Here is a 12,794-nt window from a genome sequence, read left to right on the forward strand (position 1 = left end):
AAAGTCAAACCATGAAACTACAGCAAGAAGTAAATTTTAACACCGAAACAGATCCGAAGTGATTTCCCTAAATACACTAGACGAAGTGAATTGGTCCCTCACTTTAGCACTTGCTCATTAAAATACTACCTTCCAGAAGCCACGGCCCACTTTCCAAACCTGTGAATAATATGAGGCCCAGGAGCATGCAATGAGACGCCTTTTGGAAATACGACAAAACGCTGGAAATTTTCACGCAGGACACCCTGGCAAAAATCTTTAAATCTAAACTTTCTTTGCCGGCAGCCCCACAGTCTAGTTAGAAGAAGCCCAAAGCACATAAATTGGAGCCTTACCAAAACCGAGCCTCACTTTTATAATTTGCCTTTAAATTTACTGCAAGACCATGAAAATTAAATGCCTCTGGTACCGTCAAAGTAGCTCGCTGAGAGTTCAGCCGTTCTTCTCAGTTAACATTCATCAGCCTTTTTATTGTCTCGAGACTCTGGATTTGGACCAAATCATTGAAATCTGTGAAAACTTAGAGCTGAAGCAGGTTTTCCGTTTATGAGCTTTTCAACCCAGGGATTCCCATCCTAATGAAGACATAACAAAATGACCTACCAAACTGGGGTTTAGAGGTGTCATTTTGCTCTCACTTCCATTGACCCGCTGCCCCGCCCCTTGCAGTCACTGTGCACGTTGAGGTGATTGGCAGGCAGTGGGAATACACAAGGCGCGCTGGCCTCATGGGACTCAAAATGCCATGGCAGTGGCCGGAGTCCTTGACATTCCCACCTCTCCCCTCCCTTGCTGCAACATTCCCGGGGGCCACGAGCCCCACAGCAGGAACCTGTAATTTCAGGTCCCTAGAGCAAGATCTCATGCTTCCGGAGTGCCAGTCAAGTCACAAAGCTAGAATTCTATGTGTCAGAAGCCAAACACCATGTCAGGGCTCTACTTCCTGATAGACACTTGGAACAGTGTCAGCTCCTTTGGCTTCCTAGCCCAGTGACCTTGGGTATGTGTCTTTTCTACAACTCAGTTTCCATGTAACGAAACAAGATGAATAATATCTATTTCAGGGAATGATTGTGAGAATATAAACTGGTAACTTTTTTTTTTTTTTTTTGAGAGAGAGAGAGCAGGGAGGGGGCAGAGGGAGAGGGGGAGAGAGACTCTTAAGCAGACTCCACGCCCAGCGCGGAGCCCAATGTCAGGCTTGATCTCACAACCCTGAGATCACAACCTGAGCCTAAATCAGGAGTCGGATGCTTAACTGAATGAACCACCCAGGTGCCCCTAACTGATAATACTTTTAAGTTGTTTAACCTACTGCCTGGCACGGAGGAACTCAGTACTTGCAGGTCACATTTATTGGCTTTTCCCATATGATATCAGCTTTCATTTTAATCTTCACAACACATATAGATGTCATATAGATGTGGAATCCAAACCCAGAAATTAAGTGACATGAGTGAATATTGCTCAGCAGATAAGCGAAGAGTTGGCATTCGAACATATATCTCTCTTCGACTTCAAATCCCAAAAGCTGATACAGCCATACCGTGCTGCCACACAAATAAATGTCGCTAAAAGGAGCCCTGCAAGAATTCACAGAGTATTGAGGAGGGATTTGTGAAGGGCCATAAACTTAACTTGCAGCTAAATAAATTTAATTTGCTATCTATTCCCACATCATTCTCCAAGCACTCCATAAAAGGGCCGTCCAAATTGGTGCTCCATCAAGACCCCCTTGCCCCTCGGATGCATCTAGCCACCAGCTGCTGCTTAGACCTGTGACCTTTGCAGAGACCTTGCCCTTGGCAAATGTGAGCCACACCCTCTGAGACAGAGACCTCCAGGAGGTGTGTTAGTCAACATTCTCCAGGGAAATAGAACAAATAGAATGTGTATATAGAAGAAATTTATTACAAGGAACTGGCTCACACAGTTATGGAGGCTAGCAAGACTAAATCTGCAGTGTGGGCCCAGGATCATTGAAGGTGCAGTTTCAGCCTGAAGACTGGCAGGCAGAGATGCAAGAGAGACAATGGTGCAGATGAAGTCTAGAGGCAATCTGCTGAAGAATTCTCTCTTGCTTGGGAGACTGGATTTTTTGTTGTTGCTGTATTCAGTCTTTCAACTGATTGTGCACGGCCAACCCACATTATGAAGAGCAATCTAATCTACTTTGCTCAAATTCATGGGTTCAGATGTTAATCCCATTCAAAAACATTCTCTAAATTAGCCATCATGGAAGGTTACCCCCAGCCCTCCCCATCCAGATGGCCAGTGACTGATTAATACAGGATTCAAAGGGCTCAGGCTGAATGACTTTATGGACCAGAATGAAGCTAGACTTCACATGAGATCATCTCCTTGCTTGGCCTTGCTCCTTCCCTATTCAGCTTCCATCTCTCTCTCTCTCTTACTCTCTCTCTGCATAGCAAATAGATTAGTGTTTTAAACTTTTTTTTTTTTAAGATTTTATTTATTCATTTGAGACACAGAGATACAGAGAGAGAGAGAGAGAGAGACAGCATGAGCAGGGGGAGAGGCAGAGGGAGAGGGAGAAGCAGGCTCCCCGCTGAGCCAGGAGCCCGATGTGGGGCTTGATCCCAGGACCCTGGGATCATGACCTGAGCCGAAGGCAGATGCTTAACCATTTGAGCCACCCAGGTGCCCCTGTTTTAAACTTTCTAAGTCCTATTCTCTGATCTTTTTTTCTCATCTCTAAGAACCCCAACATGGAACGTCAAGTTCATATAACCAAATGTCTTAATATGGCATTCAAATCCCTCCACACTTCTGAACTCAACAACTTTGTTAAATTTACCTGACAACCCATTCCTCCACATTAGGGAGGTATCTTAGTCCGTTTGGGCTGCTATAACAAAAATAACATAGATGGTGTGGGTTGAACAACATTGATGTCTCACAGTTTGGGAGGTGGAGAAGAACAAGATCAAGGCACCAGCAAGACTGAGTGTTGGGTGAAAGCCATTTCTGGGTCATCGATGGCCATCTGCTGGCTGCATTCTCACAGGTGAATGGGGCAGGAGAGCTGTCTGGGAGTTCTTCTGTAAGGCCACTAGCCGCATTCATGAGGGCTCTACCCTCATGAACAAATCACCTCCCAAAGGCCTCACTTCCTGATACCGTCACACTGGGGACTAGGTCTCTACATATGGAGGCACCATCATCCACTTGACCTGCCAAGCTCAAACACCAGATGACCACTTCGGCTTTGGTCTCCTTCAGCCCTCCATGTCATCACCAAGGGTCTGCTGCTTCCACATTTCTCCATGTTGTCCTGTCACCTCTTCCCTATTCACACCTGAAGCCCCCTCATCCATCCTCGCTCCCCTGGACTGTTACAGTCCTCCTAATTCCCTGCTTCCTGTCTCTCACCTCTGAGCATGGCATCCCCACTGAGCATGTCACCTGCCCTCATGGACGGAGACAGTCCCAAATCCTTCTCATGCTAATAAGGCTTTTCTTGATTGATCCCAGCAGACCTCTACGGCCTCTCCACCTTCCCAGATCCCTTAGCCCAGAATATTCTGACCTCCCCACTGCTCCCCACACATCCTATCATCTTATAGGCCTCCCAGAACTGCTCCCAGTCCTTGGTGACTTGAGAGCAGCTGCTCCATCCAGGTGGAAGATACCTTGCCCCTTGGCCCACAAACAACCCCAGCTAACTCCTACCCACATCATTCATCTCCCAGCTCAACTGCCACATTCTGTCTTTGTTTGGGTTCTTCCAAAAGCAGAGCCTGAAGCCAGCGCTTGAGTGCCAGTGGTTTGTTTGGGAAGTGATGGCAGGAGGCAGGAGGGCAAAGTGGGAAGATTGAGAAAGAGAAGGAACAGTGAAAAAAGCTCCAGTGTCAAGGTTGTTGCTGTAGGCAACACCAGGATATCTGAAAACCACACAGAATGTTTCTTAGAATGTGTTCCTTTAAAGGGGGAGTGATTGGGAATCTGCCTGTGGGTGATCATTTCCCCCATCAGTGGGAGGTGGCCCCTGGGGGCATCAACTACCTGGGCAGTTCAGCACTATAGGTCCAGGTCCCGATGCATCAGAGAAAGCTCTTAGTCAGGCTGAGAGGCACCACTCACCATCAGTGGGTCAGAGCTAGCCCCTTCCTGGCAACCGAATCAGAGATGGGCAAAGAAGAGGTGGTGAATGGCCCCCAGAAGCACCTGCTACTCGTGCTTTGCAAAGCTTTCCCCTACCCCTCCAAAGACTGTTCTTCCCGAAACCCTCCCTGGGGCTTAGTCTTCTGATAGCACTTAGTAGAGTATATTGTGATTGTCCTTTATTGTTCTCTCTCTCTCTCTCTCTCTCTCTCTCTCTCTCACACACACACACACACACACACACACACACACACCTGAGCTCTGAGAGGGCATGTCCTGCTAGTTGGAGCAGTTGGTCTATACTTGAATTCCTCAAATGCCTGTTAAATGAATCAATCAATAAAGTTTTTCTGAAGCCACTCCATCTTACTGAATGTCTGATTCCACATAGTTTGAACACAGATAAAAAAATAAAGATAAAAAATAAAGATAAAAAAATAAAAGTACCAATTCGTTAACATGAAGCTTAAGATCTGCAGTCCTCCCTGTCAAATGTACAACCACATACTTTAGACTCAGTTCAAAATGCTATAGTAAAGTTCTTTTCTTCTTGTCCTTTGTAATTTTAAAAGTAATAAGTAACAGAGACAGAGGGAGCAAAATCCTCCAGGCTGAAAGAATGTAAAATGTGTACATATGTATTGTTAAAGTCAATATTCAATACATCTTTATTATATTTTTTTAAAAAATTTTGTTACTGTATACTCAATCAATAAAAAGTGAGCTTCAAAATAATTTAAGTGACTATATATTTTTTTTCTATTCCAACCTTATTCAAATTAATTTGAAGACTTTTTTTCTCTACCCTTCTTTTCCTGTTTGCTTGATGGCCCCTGACATAAATTCAATACAAAGACGGGTGGTTGTTCAGAGGGGCGGCCTGAAAATGTTAATCACAATAATGGTCTTATTCTAATCCCAGGGAGCAGTGCACCTCCCTAAAAGAATCATGTTCCCAAATTTCTACAAATTTAAAATAGATTTCCAGTGCCTTTGACTGAGTATGCCGGTTTGCATTATCTTTCCATTTTATAAAACATATGGCTGGGGGAAAAAAAATGTGCATTGCACACAAAAATGTGCAAATACACAACTCATAAATAATCTTGAAAGTTAGAGCAAAATTATTGTGTAGCTGTTGACTTTTGGTAAAGTGAGGCATGTCATTCAACAGGTAGTCACTGAGCACATAGCATGTGCTGGCATTGTGCTGGGGGACGTATTCCTTCTTAAGCACACAGAGCCATTCTGCCATCTCAGACTCTCAGATATATTATCATCAGACTCTCGTGGAAAGTCAAGTTGGTTCCATTTAGCAAAGCTAATGATATCCCACTAATTATGCATACACCTAAAATAAGAATGTTCCCCCTTCAAAGATGTTCACCATTTGTTAAAGGTGCTCATCACTAGAGCTATAGCTAATGTCTATATTTACATATACATTTACATTATATTTACATTTACATTTCAGTTGTCACCTACTCTTTTCTTTGCCCAGCAGTATTTTACTCCCTTCTGTATATGTATTATGCATAAAATATATGTTATATGTAAAATATATAAAACATGTATTATATATAAAATGCATATATAGATATATGGCATATATAAAATACACATATAAAATATATACACATAACAAATACATCTATGTGTGCATAAAATATACAAAATCATAAATATAACACTATAAATAAAATATACATAAAATAAAATTTTATAAAATTTATAACTTTAACAATTTTAAGTGTACAATTCAGTGACATTAAGTACATTCACAATGTGTGACAGTCATCACCACCACTTGCAGAGTTTTCTCATCATCCCAAACAGAAATTCTCTACCCACGAAAAAGCAACTATCCATTCTCCTCCCCACCTGGTAACCTCTAGTCTACTTTCTGTCTCTATGAATTTGCCTCTTCTAGGTACCATATATATAAGGACTCATACAATATTTGTCCTTTTGTGTCTGGCTTCTTTCACTTAGCATAATGTTTTCAAAATTCATCCATGTTGTAGCATGGTCAGAATTTCATTCCCTTTTGTGGCTGAAAAATATTCCATTGTAGGTAAATGTTATATTTTGTTTATCTGTTTACCTGTCAATGGACATGGGTTGCTTCCACCTTTTGGCTACGGGGACAAAGACTGCTGTGAACACTGGTGTGCAGGTATCTGAGTTCCTGCTTTCAATTCCATTTTGAGCTAATTCTTGTACATGATTTGAAGTAAGTCCAACTTCACTCTTCTGCATGTACATACCCTTGTCCCAGCACCATATGTTGAAAAGACTGTCCTTTTCCCATTGAATAGCCTTGCATCTTTGTTGAAAATCAACTGGTCAGGGCGCCTGGGTGGCTCAGTTGGTTAAGCAACTGCCTTGGCTCAGGTCATGATCCTGGAGTCCCGGGATCGAGTCCCGCATCAGGCTCCCTGCTCAGCAGGGAGTCTGCTTCTCCCTCTCCCGCTCCCCCCTCTTGTGCTCTCTCTCTCTCTCTCTCTCAAATAAATAAATAAAATCTTTAAAAAAAAAAAAAAAGAAAAAAAAGAAAATCAACTGGCCATATATTTAAGGGTTTCTCTTACATGTCTGAATTTAGTCCCAGTGGGTTAGTTGTAAAAATTAAGCACTAGAAAACAATTTGATAAATCTCACACACTCCACAAAAAGGAATGATCTTTGACATGGCACAAAACATGGGATTTTTAGCATGGTATTTGCCAATGTTGTTTAGATCCCTGATTTTGAAAAATTCAAATTTTAAAAATACTATTTCTTCGACTTTTTTGAGAGAGAATGCGTGGGGGCGGGGGGAGGCGGGCAGAGGAAGAGGGAGAGAGAGGATGTCAAGCAGGCTCCATGCCCAGCTCAGAGCCCAACACAGGGCTTGATCTCATGACTCTGAGATCATGACGTGAGCCAAAATCAAGAGTCGGACACTTAAATGACTGAGCCACCCAGGCGCTCCTAAAGATCCTATTATTATTTAGCTCCACATCTAAACATATCATGCTACACGTGAGCTAGAGAAAGAGTATTGCCTCACATTGTCACTTCAAGGTAAGGGTCAGTTTCATTGGATCCACCTACTGTAGTGCTCTTAAGCTCAGGAGGGCTTAGGAATGACTCCATTAGCAGTGACTTTTAACCATATTGAATAATTTCACTAATGAACAAAACATGTTCTAGAATTCTGGGGCTGCAAGTTACAAATGGTGGTATCTTTCAAAATAATAAGTCCCAACTTCCACATTTAGCTGACTCTACAGCCCAGTTGAATTCAATCCATTATCAATTATTAGCTAAGAGATTCTGCAGACAGAATTAGGTTAAGATTAAGGCGTACATTCCCTGGACTTAGAAAAAGTAATGAAAACATTTAAGCTACCTCAAACTTCATCTTGAGCATGGCATTTCCCTTTGAAAACTTTACCAGGCAAAACAGAACAAAAAACCCCCCAGAAAACCATAAAAATAGAAGTTGTTATAAAAATTAAAAAAAAATACTTGAGGCAATTCATGGTCAGACCTTCCATAAATGAAGAGATTATGAAGCTTGTGGCTCAAACAGGTACATGAAAAGTGCTCCACATCACTCTTCATCAGGGAAATGCAAACCAAAACCATGATCAGATATCACCTCCCACCTGTTAGAATGGCTAGTATCCAAAAGCCAAGAGATAACAAATGTTGGCAAGGACGTGGAGAAAAAGACTTGTGCATGGTTGGTGGGCATGTAAATTGGTACAGCTACTCCGGAAAACAGTATAGAGGTTCCTCAAAAATTAAATATAGAACTACCATATGATACAGCAATCCCACTTCTGAGTTTCTATCTGAAGGAAGTGAAGTCACTGTCTCAGAGATATCTGCACCCCCATGTTCATTGCAGCATTATTCACAATAGTCAAGTCATGGAAACAACGAAGTGTCCACTAGCAGATGAGTGGATAAAGAAAACATGATGTATATATAAATGATGGAATATTATTCAGCCATAAAAAGAAGGAAATCCTGCCATTTGCAACAACATGGATGGACCTCGAGAGCATTATGCTAAGTAAAATAAGTCAGACAGAGAAAGACAAATACCATATGATCTCACTTATATGTGATGAATCTGAAAAAGCTGAAGTCATAGAAACAGGGAGTAGAATGGTGTTTGCCAAGGTCTGGGGGATGGGGAAAATAGGAAGATGTTTGTCAAAGGGTATAAACTTCCAGTTATAATATGATTAAGTTCTGGTGATCTGATAATGTACAACCTGATGACTATAGCTAAAAATGCTGTATTATATACTTGAAAGTTCTTATTAAAGTAGATTTAAATGTTTTCATCATACACACAAAAATAGTAATTATGCCAGGTGATGGAGATGTAGCTAACCTCATTGTGGTAATCATTTTACAATATATACCTGCATCAAATCATCATACTGTACAGCTTAAACTTACAGAAGATACTATGTCAATTTTATCTCAATAATGCTGGGGGGAGGTGAGAAAGAGGGGGTGGGGGAAGAAAGCAGCTCTTAGTAATGCTTTGTGATTTGCTTGGGGAAGAGACACCAGGAGGCCAGGTGTAGGTGGTAGGGGTAGAAAGCATGAAGAAAAAGACTTAATCGCTGCTTTATACAATCCTTTGCATTACCCTTTTAAGACAAACACCAAAACATTTTAAAATTTGTGACTTTAATGTATTAATGACTGAGAACATTTTTGTTAAAACATCTAAAATGTTTTTATTAATAAAATATTTAAAATATAATAAATGAGGGGTACCTGGGTGACTCAGTGAGTTAAGCATCTGCTTTCGGCTCCTGTCATGATCTCAGGGTCCAGGGATTGAGCCCCAAGTCCAGCTCCCTGCTCTGTTCCATCTCCCTCTGCCCCTCTCCGCTGCTCGTGCTCACTCTCCTCAAATAAATAAAATTTAAAAATATATATATAATAAAATATATAATAAAAAACAATAAAATATATAAATAAAAATATGTATAATAAAATATATATATAATAAAATATAATGTGCATTGCAAAACAAAGCAAAAAGTGACAAGAGTTTGTGCCATTATTATCTTTAGCTGAAGTTTCTGAAACATTACCAAAAAGTTGGTAATATCAAACAATATCATCATGGGTTTTGGTGTTAGACAAACAACATATTTACAAGCTGATGAGTCTGCTTAAAATATTTCATCTTTAGTTTCCTTATTTGTAAAATGAGGTTGTTAATAACCACTTCAAGATATTGCTGTAAGAAACAAATGAGATAATAATGTAGAATCACTTAGTACAATGGGTAGCAGACAGTCAGGACTCAACAAACGTAGTTCTATTCTGAATATATTGTCTTTTCTTAGGGAAATGGTGAGGTACATTAATATCTTCTCTGGTTATCTTTGTAGAAAGTGAAGCAAGATAATCACCCATCAGAACTAGCTGCTTGATATAATCTATGAAGGTAGCCTGTGGTATCTTTCCATCTTAAAGAAAATTGATAAAGAATAAAGCTAAAGTTATAGGCTGGTTCCAGTCTCTCAATCCCTTAAGCTCCAGAAAGGAAAATCTGATTAAGATAATAAATAAACAATTTGTTAAATTTTATAAAAGGTTTATAAAACACTTGACTTTGTGTATAAAACTAAGCGCTTACAAGTGATAACTATTGTATCATTAATTTTTGTCACATCTGTTCAAATTTATTGGCAAAAATATCAAGTAAAACTATATTGTCATCCCATTTCCCTCTTATTGGCACTCACACAAGATAAATATTCCATAGAGTGTGAACCAAAATTAAGCTCATTCAGAAAGATCATTACAATTGGATTCTTTCCTCAGAACTGAGTGAGCTGGAATAAATATGAATTCAAGAAAACAATTCTAGAAGTGAAAACTATCAGGTAATCAGCACATTTAAAAAAAAAATGATTGGTAATGTAATCCACAAGAAAACAGTAAAGAGCCAGGATTTCAACCAAATATTATTAGGAGAAATTAAAATCGCTACTTCAAAGGACCTATCTCAATACATAACCATTTTCATCAATAAATTAAGGTATAATTAGTAAAAATATAATGCTGCCTTCTGGAAGAATGGGAAGTTTAGAGCCACTATTCTAGCTCTTAACTGAGAGGAGAGAATTTTGAAGGTATATTAGACAAAGAAAAGATTTCACATTGGTCTTATCCATTGTTTAAAGGCTAAGAATAATGACATTTTTAAAAACCCTCTAAGTTTATAGGGTGCCTGAGTGGCTCAGTCTGTTAAGCGTCTGCCTTCAGCTCAGGTCGTGATCCCAGGGTCCTTGGATGGAGCCCTACGTCGGGCTCCCTGCTTATTGGGGAGCCTGCTTCTCCCTCTTCCTTTTGCCACTCCCCTTGCTTGTTTTCTCTCTCTCTCTCTCTCTCTCGCTCACTTTCTCTCTCAAATAAATAAAATCTTAAAAAAAAAATTATGTAAAAAAAAAACCCTCTAAGTTTGATATGACACCTAGCTAAAAAGGGTAGAGTTGACCCCTCTTGTGCATATGTTTGGCTGGAAAAATGGGTGAATTAATGTATTATCATCTGGTAAAAGTCAGTAAATAGTGCAAAGAAATTATTATTTTCAAAACAGTCTATTATGTGATGCCTACATTCTCATGTTGTGATATGGAGGGAGACATAGGACTCATTTTAAAACTCATGAACCTGCAATATAGCTTAATAGTTTAGATCGTGTCATCAGGAGTTAGATGGTCCAAACACCAGTTCTACTATGTGACCCTGAGCAAGTGACTTACCTTCTCCAAGCCTAAATTGCTCATCTGTAATATGGGCCTAAAACTTGTGCCTGCCCCAATTCAGTGGGACAAAGCACAGAAGCCCCCAGAGCAGTGGCCCACCTTACCCCAGACATTTCAGTGATGATTTCTATCCTTATTTCAAGGGAGATGCTCTGTTGTGTGGATATTTGGACTTACCATTTCTTTCCCTGGAAAAACACTAGACACATCTTAATTTGGTTATGCCCAAAGAATGGGAATGATGCTATGTGGAGAGGCTTCACCCCCAAGTATTAAGAAATGATTCGGTCGCAGTTTTTGCTTTCTTTAGCACAGAGAGAAAACACCACACTTACCAAAGGAATGACTTCCACCAAAACATTCCGTTAAATGTTTCATTTTGCTTCTCAATTTCTCGATTTTGGCGTTTGAGAACTAATGAATGACCACACAATTTCTGAGCATGGATGTGACACAACTCTGTGGCACATACAGGAATTGGCCACCCACCCACATACCTTTTGCCAGAACTAGAGTCTCTAGCCACAAATTCTGCCAGTGAGTCCATCCTTCTGACTGCAACCATGAGAACATCAGTCTTGCTCAAAGTAAAGAGCTCAGAGTAAACTCTGCCTATCCAAGGGAGCATAAGGAGCATGATATCCACACAGAGAAACAACTCCAGGTGAGAGATGGGTAAAACAAAAAGAAAATCCAAAAAACAAACAAACAAAATCCACCTTAACTCCCATGAGGGAAAGTATTAAATCAGTTTTCACTGAAAAATGCAAGGCCATTTATATTTTCCTTAATACTGCCTAAGTGCCTGTTACAAAGGCATTGAAATACTGTCTATTTCAGTATTACCCCCATGTGAAAATGGTTTTGAGATGTCTTCTGTATTCTTTGCTGGGGCCTGAAAAGAAATCACTGCATTACCTTGCATTTGCTCTTAGAGTCATTAGCCTTAGACAGCACCATCATTTAAGAAATTTATCATCACTGCTGTCCTTTGCACAATGTATTAGTGCAATACATTATAAGAACACCTCACTCTGATGATGTATGGCTCCAAAGATGGCAACATCTGGGGACAAATGGGTCTAAGAATAGATCTGGTGTAAGAGAATAAATGTATAGATCCACCTTGGTAGTGTTACTCTGAAATAAACCAGCATTTGCTATTTTCAACCAACCCTGGAACACATAACAATCTTTACAACTTCCCTGATTTAAAAAAAAACACAATTATTCATGACATTAAACTGATTTTTCATGACAAAGAGGGAAGGTTTCTAAAATTAGTGGGTTGGTACATTGAGGGATAACCTCACACGAGCTTGATAAATTTCAATCATGGCTTTCAAGAAAACTCTAATTTAGTCCACCTCTCACTCACTTAAATTTTTCACTAGATTCTCCAAAGGAGAGAGAAGATATTAACGTCTGGTGTCTTCAAGGGTATTAGAACCAAAATTGAGTCACAATTAATTAGTCTATACCAAATTCTAGCTTTCTACATGGCTGATAATACATTTTTTCCAAAGCTCAATTCCCTCATTTTCATTCTTCAAAGTCCAGAATACTGTCCTCTCCATTACTTTGCCTAAATAGGACACAAATATTTTAACTAACTACTGAAATAAATCATTATGAACATTCAACCTCCAAGAAGATATGGCAAATGAAAATGCTTCAGTGGCCCGATTCATGCATGCTAGAGGAAACTTCAGGGTCACAGACATTGTTTCTTAAAATGGGTACAGAGTGGGGGCGCCTGGGTGGCTTAGCCGGTTAAGCGGCTGCCTTTGGCTCAGGTCATGATCTCAGGGTCCTGGGATCGAGCCCCACGGCAGGCTCCCTGCTCTTCGGGGAGTCTGCTTCTCCCTTTCC

This window comes from Neomonachus schauinslandi, chromosome 1 (genome assembly GCF_002201575.2).
Source record: "Neomonachus schauinslandi chromosome 1, ASM220157v2, whole genome shotgun sequence".
Classification (NCBI taxonomy): Eukaryota; Metazoa; Chordata; class Mammalia; order Carnivora; family Phocidae; genus Neomonachus; species Neomonachus schauinslandi.